General features: G+C 50.3%; 2 long non-coding RNA genes across 3 annotated transcripts; both read right to left on the bottom strand.

The window, feature by feature from the left end:
• Positions 1-812: 812 nt before the first annotated feature.
• On the bottom strand, positions 813-1,750 carry LOC135298344 (uncharacterized). Of its 2 annotated transcripts, XR_010360333.1 has the most exons (3): positions 1,631-1,750; positions 1,331-1,520; positions 813-1,068 (listed from the first exon to the last, which is right to left on the bottom strand). It is a non-coding gene; the product is annotated as an uncharacterized LOC135298344 (long non-coding RNA). The 2 variants fall into 2 exon arrangements; XR_010360332.1 differs by having other exon boundaries at positions 1,331-1,736.
• Positions 1,751-12,562: 10,812 nt separating this feature from the next.
• LOC135298350 (uncharacterized) lies at positions 12,563-13,259 on the bottom strand. Its single transcript, XR_010360339.1, has 2 exons — positions 13,081-13,259; positions 12,563-12,818 (listed from the first exon to the last, which is right to left on the bottom strand). It is a non-coding gene; the product is annotated as an uncharacterized LOC135298350 (long non-coding RNA).
• Positions 13,260-15,043: the final 1,784 nt, after the last annotated feature.

Raw genomic sequence — 15,043 nt, 5'->3', positions numbered from 1 at the left:
GTGCACAGGGAGCCCCAGCCGCGGGGTGGCCGTGGCAGCAGCCCCAGGGAGCTCCAGCCCCGGGATCCCGGAACAAGTGGAAATCCCAACTGTGCAAACGCTGCCTGTGCCTCTTGGGTTTTCTTTGGTTGAGGGGATTTCGAGGTACGTTAGAAGTCTCTTTTTCTCTAACTTAGCTGTCGAAGGAAGAGTTGAGAAGTATGTGCTTCACTCTCTTAAGGTTGATTTTTATATTTTGTCTAAAACATTTTTTTGCTGGCCTGCTGAGGTTTGTTCAGCAGGTCAGCTTAAGGTACTCTTTTTGCCTCTTGGGTTGGTGTTATCTTTTATATTAAAACCTGACTATACTATGTTTACAAGAATGTTTTAATACCTATTACTTAAGTTAGATAGTGACTTTCTACTTGAAACCACAATGTGAATGGTAATATCGTCTTTCATATGGATGCTAGCGAGAAGAAAGAGGAAGGACTGGGTACACCCAAATTTTTCTATCTATGTAGATAATACCAAACTCTTTCGTACAAGGTTCAAAACCTCTGTCTACAGTGCTCTAAATGTTTTCCGTTCACTTTGTGATTACTATTACTAGACTATCTAAATTGTTGTGACTTTTAATTCTTGACATAAAGGTGGTAACATGCTTTATGGGTTAAATTCAAAGGCCCAGGGGTCTTTGGCTACATGCCAGGGTCTCTGAACCCCCTGCCAGGGATTTAAAGCCCCCTGGCTGGGGCTGGAATCATTTAGGATGGTCAGGGGGAGGTCCGGGGTTCTGACAGTGCCCAAAGGAATGAGAAAGAGAAGTGAAGTTTTATAAAGAATCATTATTTATTTGCTGAACATCGGCAAACACGAGGATTTACAGAACACATTTCATTACAACAATCCTCATAACAACAACAACAACAATCTACTGCACATATTTCCATGGGATCCTATGGAGTAACAATCTTCAAAACATATTTACAAAGAACTACTAACCTAAGAACATATTTACAAAAATATCCTAACTTTTCAAACATATATACACCGCCGTAATATCTACAGCCATCATCTGCATCAGTCCTGGAAGGAAGAAAGAAGCAAAGCTGGAGTCAGCTGCCAGCACTGGGCCCAGCTGGGCCCCAGGAGCTGGGACAGGGCTGGCAGGGCTGGTGTGGCCCCAGGCAAGTGCAGGGCAGGCCAGGGCTGGTGCTTGTGGCAGCACAATCCAGGCCCCCTGCGGGCAGCGTGTCCCTGAGCGGGGCCATCCAGCCCAGCCCCAGCCTGGCGCCAGGGCAGCCACTGTGTCTGTGGGCAGGGCATGGAGAGCATCTGCCTGTCTTACTTGTGGGGCTCCATCTTCATCCAAGGACCATGGGCTCCTCCTCATCCTTCTCATCCACTTCCATCGCCTCGATGTCATCCTCCTCATCAACTTCCATCTCCTCAACCTGGTCTTCCACGTCCACCTCCATCATCTCTTCCTCATTCAGCACCATGTCCACTTCCATCGCCACCACAGTGTCTCTGTTAGTCTGCAAGAGACAGCACAATCTCACAGTGGGGTTCCTGTCCCACACCATCCATTGCCACATGGCTGCAGCCTGCTCAAGCAGGCTGCCTCCTCCCTGGAATGGCACAGTACCTCCACTGGCGCAGCAGTGCTCATCCTGCTGGGGTTGGTGCTCCAGAGCAGGCAGCAGGAAAAGGCCAGGCAGCAGCAGCAACAGCTGAGTGCTGACGGGCAGAGCGCAGAGCGAGCGCCAACTGAGCGCTGGCAGCAGGCCGAGTGTCTGCTGTGGTGGTTTCCAGGTGCTGGACGTTCCACCTGGAACGCTGTGGGAGCTGTGATGTCACAGAAGTTTCAGGGCCGCTCCACACTGGGAGATGGGCATGGTGGAATGATGAAATCCTTGAATGGTTTGGCCTGGAAGGGACCCTAAGGATCATCTGGTTCCAAGCTGAGCAGCCTCCCAGCACAGCAGGTTGCTGCGGCCCCTGTCCAAGCTGGCCTTGGATGTTGGTGGGCATGGGGTATGCACAGCCTCTCTGCGCTGGTCCCTGTGTCAGGGACAAGCACCCTGACAGGAAAGAACTTCTTGCCATCATGGAATGGATTCCAGCTCTTGCAGTTTCATCCCATTCCCCCTTGTTCTGTGACTTCAGTTGCTGACAAAGAGTCCCCTCCCACTTCCCTGTGGGTCAGGCTGTTCCTGCAGTGTCACACATGTGGCTGAAGCTGCAGCCAGGAGAGAGAGAAGCCAAGCTGGCAGAGAGAGGAAATGGGGAAAGTGACATGAGAGATGAGAGGAGAAGGAAAAAGTAGAGACATGCAAGGCATTGGGTTGGGTGATTTGTGGCATTCATGCCTTTTATTAGAGGCCAGGTTCTCTGGTGCACTCAATGACTGTGTGATTGCGGCGTGTCCACAGTGAGCCCGTGTGAGCGAGCTGCACTCCCAGAGGCCGGAGCACACTTGCTTCAAGTGCTGATGAATGAGGCCAGAGATGGGTCTTTGTGTGGAACTCCAAACGCTGTGCATTGCCATGAAGAGGGTCCAGGGCCAGAGAGAAAATGAGGCTGGGGTCTGAGGGTTTCATTCGGGGGGGAGAAGGGGTGAAGCCAGGACCAGCAGGGGAGAAGAGAGAGGAGAACATTCTCTGGAGAGTAGATCTAAGGAAAAAATGGCAGTTGAAGTGGGTGATAGCAACAAAACCTGCGGATTGCAAGAGGCTGCAAGTGGCCATGGGTGAGAGCCTTGCATTCAGAGGGGTTTCTCTGTTTCACCTTGGTCCCCTTTGCCCTAAGGTATTACAGTTGCAATGAGAGGCCCCTGGGCCTCCACAAGTGCCCCCTTTTTGTTTTCAAGAATGAAGGCTTCTGCCATGGACTTTTGCAAGCGTTGAGCAAAACTGGATAGAATAACCAAGACAATGAATACAAGAAACAAAGCCCACAAAACAGTCTTGACTAAATCACAGAATCACAGAAACATGAGTTTGGAAGAGACCCCTAAGATCATCAAGTCCAACCTATGCCCTAACATCTCAACTAGACTATAGCACCAAGTGGCATGTCCAGTCTTTTTTTAAACACATCCAGTGATGGTGATTCCACCACCTCCCTGGGAAGACAATTCCAGTGCTTTATTATTCTTTCAGTGAAAATTTTTTTCCTAATATCTAACTTATACCTTCCCTGACATAGCTTGAGACTGTGTCCCCTTGTTCTGTCAGTTGCTGCCCGGTGGAAGAGACCGACCCCCACCTGTCTACAACCTCCCTTCAGGAAGTTGTAGAGAGCAATAAGGTCACCTCTAAGCCTCCTCTTCTCCAGGCTAAACAACCCCAGCTCCCTCAAATGTTCCTCGTAGGGCTTGTTTTCCAAGCCCCTCACCAGCCTCGTTGCTCTCCTCTGGACACGCTCAAGTATCTCAATATCCTTCCTAAATTGAGGGGCCCAGAACTGGACACAGTACTCAAGATGTGGCCTCACCAGTGCCGAGTACAGGGGGAGAATGACCTCCCTGCTCCTGCTGCTCACACAAGTCCTAATGCAGGCCAGGATGCCGTTGGCCTTCTTGGCCACCAAGGCACATTGCTGGCTCATATCCAATCGGCTGTCAACCAGCACCCCCAGGTCCCTTTCTGCCTGAACACTATCCAGCCACACCGTCCCCAGCCTGTAACGCTGTAGGGGATTTTTGTGGCCAAAATGCAGAACACGGCACTTAGACTTATTAGACTTCATATTGTTGGACGTAAAGATGAAAGCCAGCCTTTCATGCCCCAGTCTTTCAACAGTCCAGTGAGCCAGTCGTTGTTGCCTTTTGTCTGGATCTTATTGATTTGATCTGTGAGCAGCTGGCCGCTCTGGTATACTGAGTCCCTATGTGAGAAGAGGTTGACATGTGTGGCCATGGGCAAGAAATTGTGGCTTGGCTGTGGAACCACCCATGCGAAGGCATGCGGCATAGTGAGGAGCATCCAGCTTCCTGCTGCAGTGGCAAGAAAGGACAGCATCCTTTGACTTTAGCTAATTTACTAGTGGGTGGAGGCTTGGGTGGCCTGAAAGTAAAGAGATAGGGAGATTGCAATGTGAAACTGAAATTCTGGTCCCACTAAACTTTCTCTTCTGTAAGGCAAGGGTTTGAAGTCAGCTTATTAGAAGAATCAAATATCAAGGCTAGAATACAGTTTTTCCAATTGTTAAGCGGGATATCGCAGTTAGTGGTGTCTGAGCTCTCTTGGTGTTGGTGTGTGTGGTCCACACTGCTTAGGAGATCTTCTTCTGTCCTTCTTCTTCTTTTGCAGGCTGCTGCTGTCTCTCTTAGGCTTTTGTTCTGTTTTTCTGATGGTGGCTGTGGTGTTTGCCTGGCCATTGGCAGAAGAGTTTTATGTTTTTTGCTGGGATGCGTCTTGGGCCTGCTCCTGTAGAGACACAAGCATATCCTCCCTCCCAAGTAATGAATGGGAAAGGGCCCATAATTTGTTTGGATTCAGGGTCTTTGATCAACACAGGTGGCTTTTCTTTTTATTGGGCTGCCAATTAAATATAAAATGCCTGATGACTGGGGGAGTTGTTGAAAAAGTTGAGCACATCAAGGGCCTTGGCCTCCAATGGGAGATACTATGTGGACTCCCTGTCTCTGTTGATCAAGGATCCTTTGGATGGAAGAGTGGGCCCTCTGGACTATGGACTGTCCTGTGGCAGAGTGTGGTATGGCTGTGACATGTTTTGTAGCCCACTGGTCAGAAAACGGTTGGAATCAGTGGGAGGTATAAGCAGGACCATGATCAGTTTTAATTTCCTGTGGAACAGGGGAGGTGGAAAAGGCTAAAAAGGAACGTTTTATAGCATCTTTTGATTTTTCAGCAGCATGGGCAGGGGCAGAAACCGCAGCGTTGTCGGTGTGGATTGAGACGGGGATGTATTTTAGTCTCCCAAAAGGGGCTTGGTGTGTGATGTGAGATTGCCCGATCTGGAGAGTCTTTAGTCCTCTTGGATTGAGTGCAGCTCTGACAGAAGCAAAGGCACGTTGCTGACAATTTGGGCAGGTGGCTGCCATGAATCTTGCCTGATCTTGGGTAATTTTAAAGATGCTGAGCGGTGCAGGAATGTTTTGATGGTAGAAGTGGTGGCGGATCCTAGCCTGGTCAGAAAGATTCCGTAGGGAGGTTTGGAGAAGCATTGCTGAGGCATCTGCTCTAGCATTGCCTACTATAAATGCAGGAAGGGTGGTATGAGACCTTGTGTGCATGATATAGTGTGGGTGTTGTCTGTGGGACAGAAGAGAAATGAAAGGGGAAAGCAAATGCTCTAGTTGGGGTTAGAAATGTCTTTGAAAATGGAATTTTCGGCCCGCTGCACTAGGTCATAGACATGTGCCGAATCAGTGATCAAAGGAAGAGGTTCTTTGAAAGTGGAGAAGGTCCTAAGGACTGCAGTCAATTCAGCAATTTGGGCAGGGTGAGGATCCCCTGGCTTGGCTTTTGTCTCTTGAGCAATGCGGGCCCAGGGCAGTGCAGAGCAGGGTGGGAAGCAGAGCCCGGAGCCTTTGGAGGCTGCAAGCCTTAAACATCAGCCCCTGCAGCAGCCCAGATGCAGGTGCCACAGTTGCCAAGGCTGTCAAGGCCTTGAGAGCGGGCAGGTGGATTTTGCATCCCTGTGGGCTGATGGCGGCTCTGGAGCCAGGAGTGGCTGTGGCTGCAGCAGGAAGGGTGGCTGAAAGTTTCCTGCCTTGCTTTGGTGGCATGGCTGCAGGGGCCAGTGCAGTGAGAGCCCCCTCTGTGCTGGTGAGAGCTCAGCTCTTGGGGACGCGGCTGTGCCCCAGCCCAGGAGCAGCAGCAGTGGCCAGCGGCAGCAGTGGTGTCAGTGGGACCCCCTGTGCACAGGGAGCCCCAGCCGCGGGGTGGCCGTGGCAGCAGCCCCAGGGAGCTCCAGCCCCGGGATCCCGGAACAAGTGGAAATCCCAACTGTGCAAACGCTGCCTGTGCCTCTTGGGTTTTCTTTGGTTGAGGGGATTTCGAGGTACGTTAGAAGTCTCTTTTTCTCTAACTTAGCTGTCGAAGGAAGAGTTGAGAAGTATGTGCTTCACTCTCTTAAGGTTGATTTTTATATTTTGTCTAAAACATTTTTTTGCTGGCCTGCTGAGGTTTGTTCAGCAGGTCAGCTTAAGGTACTCTTTTTGCCTCTTGGGTTGGTGTTATCTTTTATATTAAAACCTGACTATACTATGTTTACAAGAATGTTTTAATACCTATTACTTAAGTTAGATAGTGACTTTCTACTTGAAACCAATATGTGAATGGTAATATCGTCTTTCATATGGATGCTAGCGAGAAGAAAGAGGAAGGACTGGGTACACCCAAATTTTTCTATCTATGTAGATAATACCAAACTCTTTCGTACAAGGTTCAAAACCTCTGTCTACAGTGCTCTAAATGTTTTCCGTTCACTTTGTGATTACTATTACTAGACTATCTAAATTGTTGTGACTTTTAATTCTTGACATAAAGGTGGTAACATGCTTTATGGGTTAAATTCAAAGGCCCAGGGGTCTTTGGCTACATGCCAGGGTCTCTGAACCCCCTGCCAGGGATTTAAAGCCCCCTGGCTGGGGCTGGAATCATTTAGGATGGTCAGGGGGAGGTCCGGGGTTCTGACAGTGCCCAAAGGAATGAGAAAGAGAAGTGAAGTTTTATAAAGAATCATTATTTATTTGCTGAACATCGGCAAACACGAGGATTTACAGAACACATTTCATTACAACAATCCTCATAACAACAACAACAACAATCTACTGCACATATTTCCATGGGATCCTATGGAGTAACAATCTTCAAAACATATTTACAAAGAACTACTAACCTAAGAACATATTTACAAAAATATCCTAACTTTTCAAACATATATACACCGCCGTAATATCTACAGCCATCATCTGCATCAGTCCTGGAAGGAAGAAAGAAGCAAAGCTGGAGTCAGCTGCCAGCACTGGGCCCAGCTGGGCCCCAGGAGCTGGGACAGGGCTGGCAGGGCTGGTGTGGCCCCAGGCAAGTGCAGGGCAGGCCAGGGCTGGTGCTTGTGGCAGCACAATCCAGGCCCCCTGCGGGCAGCGTGTCCCTGAGCGGGGCCATCCAGCCCAGCCCCAGCCTGGCGCCAGGGCAGCCACTGTGTCTGTGGGCAGGGCATGGGGAGCATCTGCCTGTCTTACTTGTGGGGCTCCATCTTCATCCAAGGACCATGGGCTCCTCCTCATCCTTCTCATCCACTTCCATCGCCTCGATGTCGTCCTCCTCATCAACTTCCATCTCCTCAACCTGGTCTTCCACGTCCACCTCCATCATCTCTTCCTCATTCAGCACCATGTCCACTTCCATCGCCACCACAGTGTCTCTGTTAGTCTGCAAGAGACAGCACAATCTCACAGTGGGGTTCCTGTCCCACACCATCCATTCCCACATGGCTGCAGCCTGCTCAAGCAGGCTGCCTCCTCCCTGGAATGGCACAGTACCTCCACTGGCGCAGCAGTGCTCATCCTGCTGGGGTTGGTGCTCCAGAGCAGGCAGCAGGAAAAGGCCAGGCAGCAGCAGCAACAGCTGAGTGCTGACGGGCAGAGCGCAGAGCGAGCGCCAACTGAGCGCTGGCAGCAGGCCGAGTGTCTGCTGTGGTGGTTTCCAGGTGCTGGACGTTCCACCTGGAACGCTGTGGGAGCTGTGATGTCACAGAAGTTTCAGGGCCGCTCCACACTGGGAGATGGGCATGGTGGAATGATGAAATCCTTGAATGGTTTGGCCTGGAAGGGACCCTAAGGATCATCTGGTTCCAAGCTGAGCAGCCTCCCAGCACAGCAGGTTGCTGCGGCCCCTGTCCAAGCTGGCCTTGGATGTTGGTGGGCATGGGGTATGCACAGCCTCTCTGCGCTGGTCCCTGTGTCAGGGACAAGCACCCTGACAGGAAAGAACTTCTTGCCATCATGGAATGGATTCCAGCTCTTGCAGTTTCATCCCATTCCCCCTTGTTCTGTGACTTCAGTTGCTGACAAAGAGTCCTCTCCCACTTCCCTGTGGGTCAGGCTGTTCCTGCTGTGTCACACATGTGGCTGAAGCTGCAGCCAGGAGAGAGAGAAGCCAAGCTGGCAGAGAGAGGAAATGGGGAAAGTGACATGAGAGATGAGAGGAGAAGGAAAAAGTAGAGTCATGCAAGGCATTGGGTTGGGTGGGCTGCGGGATTCCTGCCTTTTATTAGAGGCCAGGTTCTCTGGTGCACTCAATGACTGTGTGATTGCGGCGTGTCCACAGTGAGCCCGTGTGAGCGAGCTGCACTCCCAGAGGCCGGAGCACACTTGCTTCAAGTGCTGATGAATGAGGCCAGAGATGGGTCTTTGTGTGGAACTCCAAACGCTGTGCATTGCCATGAAGAGGGTCCAGGGCCAGAGAGAAAATGAGACGGGGGTCTGAGGGTTTCATTCGGGGGGGAGAAGGGGTGAAGCCAGGACCAGCAGGGGAGAAGAGAGAGGAGAACATTCTCTGGAGAGTAGATATAAGGAAAAAATGGCAGTTGAAGTGGGTGATAGCAACAAAACCTGCAGATTGCAAGAGGCTGCAAGTGGCCATGGGTGAGAGCCTTGCATTCAGAGGGGTTTCTCTGTTTCACCTTGGTCCCCTTTGCCCTAAGGTATTACAGTTGCAATGAGAGGCCCCTGGGCCTCCACAAGTGCCCCCTTTTTGTTTTCAAGAATGAAGGCTTCTGCCATGGACTTTTGCAAGCGTTGAGCAAAACTGGATAGAATAACCAAGACAATGAATACAAGAAACAAAGCCCACAAAACAGTCTTGACTAAATCACAGAATCACAGAATCATGAGTTTGGAAGAGACCCCTAAGATCATCAAGTCCAACCTATGCCCTAACATCTCAACTAGACTATAGCACCAAGTGGCATGTCCAGTCTTTTTTTAAACACATCCAGTGATGGTGATTCCACCACCTCCCTGGGAAGACAGTTCCAGTGCTTTATTATTCTTTCAGTGAAAATTTTTTTCCTAATATCTAACCTATACCTTCCCTGACGTAGCTTGAGACTGTGTCCCCTTGTTCTGTCAGTTGCTGCCCGGTGGAAGAGACCGACCCCCACCTGTCTACAACCTCCCTTCAGGAAGTTGTAGAGAGCAATAAGGTCACCTCTAAGCCTCCTCTTCTCCAGGCTAAACAACCCCAGCTCCCTCAAATGTTCCTCGTAGGGCTTGTTTTCCAAGCCCCTCACCAGCCTCGTTGCTCTCCTCTGGACACGCTCAAGTATCTCAATATCCTTCCTAAATTGAGGGGCCCAGAACTGGACACAGTACTCAAGATGTGGCCTCACCAGTGCCGAGTACAGGGGGAGAATGACCTCCCTGCTCCTGCTGCTCACACAAGTCCTAATGCAGGCCAGGATGCCGTTGGCCTTCTTGGCCACCAAGGCACATTGCTGGCTCATATCCAATCGGCTGTCAACCAGCACCCCCAGGTCCCTTTCTGCCTGAACACTATCCAGCCACACCGTCCCCAGCCTGTAACGCTGTAGGGGATTTTTGTGGCCAAAATGCAGAACACGGCACTTAGACTTATTAGACTTCATATTGTTGGACGTAAAGATGAAAGCCAGCCTTTCATGCCCCAGTCTTTCAACAGTCCAGTGAGCCAGTCGTTGTTGCCTTTTGTCTGGATCTTATTGATTTGATCTGTGAGCAGCTGGCCGCTCTGGTATACTGAGTCCCTATGTGAGAAGAGGTTGACATGTGTGGCCATGGGCAAGAAATTGTGGCTTGGCTGTGGAACCACCCATGCGAAGGCATGCGGCATAGTTAGGAGCATCCAGCTTCCTGCTGCAGTGGCAAGAAAGGACAGCATCCTTTGACTTTAGCTAATTTACTAGTGGGTGGAGGCTTGGGTGGCCTGAAAGTAAAGAGATAGGGAGATTGCAATGTGAAACTTAAATTCTGGTCCCACTAAACTTTCTCTTCTGTAAGGCAAGGGTTTGAAGTCAGCTTATTAGAAGAATCAAATATCAAGGCTAGAATACAGTTTTTCCAATTGTTAAGCGGTATATCGCAGTTAGTGGTGTCTGAGCTCTCTTGGTGTTGGTCTGTGCGGTCCACACTGCTTAGGAGATCTTCTTCTGTCCTTCTTCTTCTTCTTTTCCAGGCTGCTGCTGTCTCTCTTAGGCTTTTGTTCTGTTTTTCTGATGGTGGCTGTGGTGTTTGCCTGGCCATTGGCAGAAGAGTTTTATGTTTTTTGCTGGGATGCGTCTTGGGCCTGCTGCTGTAGAGACACAAGCATATCCTCCCTCCCAAGTAATGAATGGGAAAGGGCCCATAATTTGTTTGGATTCAGGGTCTTTGATCAACACAGGTGGCTTTTCTTTTTATTGGGCTGCCAATTAAATATAAAATGCCTGATGACTGGGGGAGTTGTTGAAAAAGTTGAGCACATCAAGGGCCTTGGCCAGGCTCTCAATGGGAGATAATATGTGGACTCCCTGTCTCTGTTGATCAAGGATCCTTTGGATGGAAGAGTGGGCCCTCTGGACTATGGACTGTCCTGTGGCAGAGTGTGGTATGGCTGTGACATGTTTTGTAGCCCACTGGTCAGAAAACAGTTGGAATCAGTGGGAGGTATAAGCAGGACCATGATCAGTTTTAATTTCCTGTGGAACAGGGGAGGTGGAAAAGGCTAAAAAGGAACGTTTTATAGCATCTTTTGATTTTTCAGCAGCATGGGCAGGGGCAGAAACCGCAGCGTTGTCGGTGTGGATTGAGACGGGGATGTATTTTAGTCTCCCAAAAGGGGCTTGGTGTGTGATGTGAGATTGCCCGATCTGGAGAGTCTTTAGTCCTCTTGGATTGAGTGCAGCTCTGACAGAAGCAAAGGCACGTTGCTGACAATTTGGGCAGGTGGCTGCCATGAATCTTGCCTGATCTTGGGTAATTTTAAAGATGCTGAGCGGTGCAGGAATGTTTTGATGGTAGAAGTGGTGGCGGATCCTAGCCTGGTCAGAAAGATTCCGTAGGGAGGTTTGGAGAAGCATTGCTGAGGCATCTGCTCTAGCATTGCCTACTATAAATGCAGGAAGGGTGGTATGAGACCTTGTGTGCATGATATAGTGTGGGTGTTGTCTGTGGGACAGAAGAGAAATGAAAGGGGAAAGCAAATGCTCTAGTTGGGGTTAGAAATGTCTTTGAAAATGGAATTTTCGGCCCGCTGCACTAGGTCATAGACATGTGCCGAATCAGTGATCAAAGGAAGAGGTTCTTTGAAAGTGGAGAAGGTCCTAAGGACTGCAGTCAATTCAGCAATTTGGGCAGGGTGAGGATCCCCTGGCTTGGCTTTTGTCTCTTGAGCAATGCGGGCCCAGGGCAGTGCAGAGCAGGGTGGGAAGCAGAGCCCGGAGCCTTTGGAGGCTGCAAGCCTTAAACATCAGCCCCTGCAGCAGCCCAGATGCAGGTGCCACAGTTGCCAAGGCTGTCAAGGCCTTGAGAGCGGGCAGGTGGATTTTGCATCCCTGTGGGCTGATGGCGGCTCTGGAGCCAGGAGTGGCTGTGGCTGCAGCAGGAAGGGTGGCTGAAAGTTTCCTGCCTTGCTTTGGTGGCATGGCTGCAGGGGCCAGTGCAGTGAGAGCCCCCTCTGTGCTGGTGAGAGCTCAGCTCTTGGGGACGCGGCTGTGCCCCAGCCCAGGAGCAGCAGCAGTGGCCAGCGGCAGCAGTGGTGTCAGTGGGACCCCCTGTGCACAGGGAGCCCCAGCCGCGGGGTGGCCGTGGCAGCAGCCCCAGGGAGCTCCAGCCCCGGGATCCCGCAACAAGTGGAAATCCCAACTGTGCAAACGCTGCCTGTGCCTCTTGGGTTTTCTTTGGTTGAGGGGATTTCGAGGTACGTTAGAAGTCTCTTTTTCTCTAACTTAGCTGTCGAAGGAAGAGTTGAGAAGTATGTGCTTCACTCTCTTAAGGTTGATTTTTATATTTTGTCTAAAACATTTTTTTGCTGGCCTGCTGAGGTTTGTTCAGCAGGTCAGCTTAAGGTACTCTTTTTGCCTCTTGGGTTGGTGTTATCTTTTATATTAAAACCTGACTATACTATGTTTACAAGAATGTTTTAATAGCTATTACTTAAGTTAGATAGTGACTTTCTACTTGAAACCAATATGTGAATGGTAATATCGTCTTTCATATGGATGCTAGCGAGAAGAAAGAGGAAGGACTGGGTACACCCAAATTTTTCTATCTATGTAGATAATACCAAACTCTTTCGTACAAGGTTCAAAACCTCTGTCTACAGTGCTCTAAATGTTTTCCGTTCACTTTGTGATTACTATTACTAGACTATCTAAATTGTTGTGACTTTTAATTCTTGACATAAAGGTGGTAACATGCTTTATGGGTTAAATTCAAAGGCCCAGGGGTCTTTGGCTACATGCCAGGGTCTCTGAACCCCCTGCCAGGGATTTAAAGCCCCCTGGCTGGGGCTGGAATCATTTAGGATGGTCAGGGGGAGGTCCGGGGTTCTGACAGTGCCCAAAGGAATGAGAAGGAGAAGTGAAGTTTTATAAAGAATCATTATTTATTTGCTGAACATCGGCAAACACGAGGATTTACAGAACACATTTCATTACAACAATCCTCATAACAACAACAACAACAATCTACTGCACATATTTCCATGGGATCCTATGGAGTAACAATCTTCAAAACATATTTACAAAGAACTACTAACCTAAGAACATATTTACAAAAATATCCTAACTTTTCAAACATATATACACTGCCGTAATATCTACAGCCATCATCTGCATCAGTCCTGGAAGGAAGAAAGAAGCAAAGCTGGAGTCAGCTGCCAGCACTGGGCCCAGCTGGGCCCCAGGAGCTGGGACAGGGCTGGCAGGGCTGGTGTGGCCCCAGGCAAGTGCAGGGCAGGCCAGGGCTGGTGCTTGTGGCAGCACAATCCAGGCCCCCTGCGGGCAGCGTGTCCCTGAGCGGGGCCATCCAGCCCAGCCCCAGCCTGGCGCCAGGGCAGCCACTGTGTCTGTGGGCAGGGCATGGAGAGCATCTGCCTGTCTTACTTGTGGGGCTCCATCTTCATCCAAGGACCATGGGCTCCTCCTCATCCTTCTCATCCACTTCCATCGCCTCGATGTCATCCTCCACATCTACTTCCATGTCCTCAACCTGGTCTTCCACGTCCACCTCCATCATCTCTTCCTCATTCAGCACCATGTCCACTTCCATCGCCACCACAGTGTCTCTGTTAGTCTGCAAGAGACAGCACAATCTCACAGTGGGGTTCCTGTCCCACACCATCCATTCCTACATGGCTGCAGCCTGCTCAAGCAGGCTGCCTCCTCCCTGGAATGGCACAGTACCTCCACTGGCGCAGCAGTGCTCATCCTGCTAGGGTTGGTGCTTCAGAGCAGGCAGCAGGAAAAGGCCAGGCAGCAGCAGCAACAGCTGAGTGCTGACGGGCAGAGCGCAGAGCGAGCGCCAACTGAGCGCTGGCAGCAGGCAGAGTGTCTGCTGTGGTGGTTTCCAGGTGCTGGACGTTCCACCTGGAACACTGTGGGAGCTGTGATGTCACAGAAGTTTCAGGGCCGCTCCACACTGGGAGGTGGGCATGGTGGAATGATGAAATCCTTGAATGGTTTGGCTTGGAAGGGACCCTAAAGATCATCTGGTTGCAAGCTGAGCAGCCTCCCAGCACAGCAGGTTGCTGCGGCCCCTGTCCAAGCTGGCCTTGGATGTTGGTGGGCATGGGGTATGCACAGCCTCTCTGCGCTGGTCCCTGTGTCAGGGACAAGCACCCTGACAGGAAAGAACTTCTTGCCATCATGGAATGGATTCCAGCTCTTGCAGTTTCATCCCATTCCCCCTTGTTCTGTGACTTCAGTTGCTGACAAAGAGTCCTCTCCCACTTCCCTGTGGGTCAGGCTGTTCCTGCAGTGTCACACATGTGGCTGAAGCTGCAGCCAGGAGAGAGAGAAGCCAAGCTGGCAGAGAGAGGAAATGGGGAAAGTGACATGAGAGATGAGAGGAGAAGGAAAAAGTAGAGACATGCAAGGCATTGGGTTGGGTGATTTGTGGCATTCCTGCCTTTTATTAGAGGCCAGGTTCTCTGGTGCACTCAATGACTGTGTGATTGCGGCGTGTCCACAGTGAGCCCGTGTGAGCGAGCTGCACTCCCAGAGGCCGGAGCACACTTGCTTCAAGTGCTGATGAATGAGGCCAGAGATGGGTCTTTGTGTGGAACTCCAAACGCTGTGCATTGCCATGAAGAGGGTCCAGGGCCAGAGAGAAAATGAGGCTGGGGAATGAGGTTTCATTCGGGGGGGAGAAGGGGTGAAGCCAGGACCAGCAGGGGAGAAGAGAGAGGAGAACATTGTCTGGAGAGTAGATATAAGGAAAAAATGGCAGTTGAAGTGGGTGATAGCAACAAAACCTGCGGATTGCAAGAGGCTGCAAGTGGCCATGGGTGAGAGCCTTGCATTCAGAGGGGTTTCTCTGTTTCACCTTGGTCCCCTTTGCCCTAAGGTATTACAGTTGCAATGAGAGGCCCCTGGGCCTCCACAAGTGCCCCCTTTTTGTTTTCAAGAATGAAGGCTTCTGCCATGGACTTTTGCAAGCGTTGAGCAAAACTGGATAGAATAACCAAGACAATGAATACAAGAAACAAAGCCCACAAAACAGTCTTGACTAAATCACAGAATCACAGAAACATGAGTTTGGAAGAGACCCCTAAGATCATCAAGTCCAACCTATGCCCTAACATCTCAACTAGACTATAGCACCAAGTGGCATGTCCAGTCTTTTTTTAAACACATCCAGTGATGGTGATTCCACCACCTCCCTGGGAAGACAGTTCCAGTGCTTTATTATTCTTTCAGTGAAATTTTTTTTCCTAATATCTAACCTATACCTTCCCTGACGTAGCTTGAGACTGTGTCCCCTTGTTCTGTCAGTTGCTGCCCGGTGGAAGAGACCGACCCCCACCTGTCTACAACCTCCCTTCAGGAAGTTGTAGAGAGCAATAAG

The sequence above is a fragment of the Passer domesticus genome, chromosome 4, assembly GCF_036417665.1.
Source record: "Passer domesticus isolate bPasDom1 chromosome 4, bPasDom1.hap1, whole genome shotgun sequence".
Classification (NCBI taxonomy): domain Eukaryota; kingdom Metazoa; phylum Chordata; class Aves; order Passeriformes; family Passeridae; genus Passer; species Passer domesticus.
This window is presented reverse-complemented; position numbering and strand designations above follow the sequence as displayed.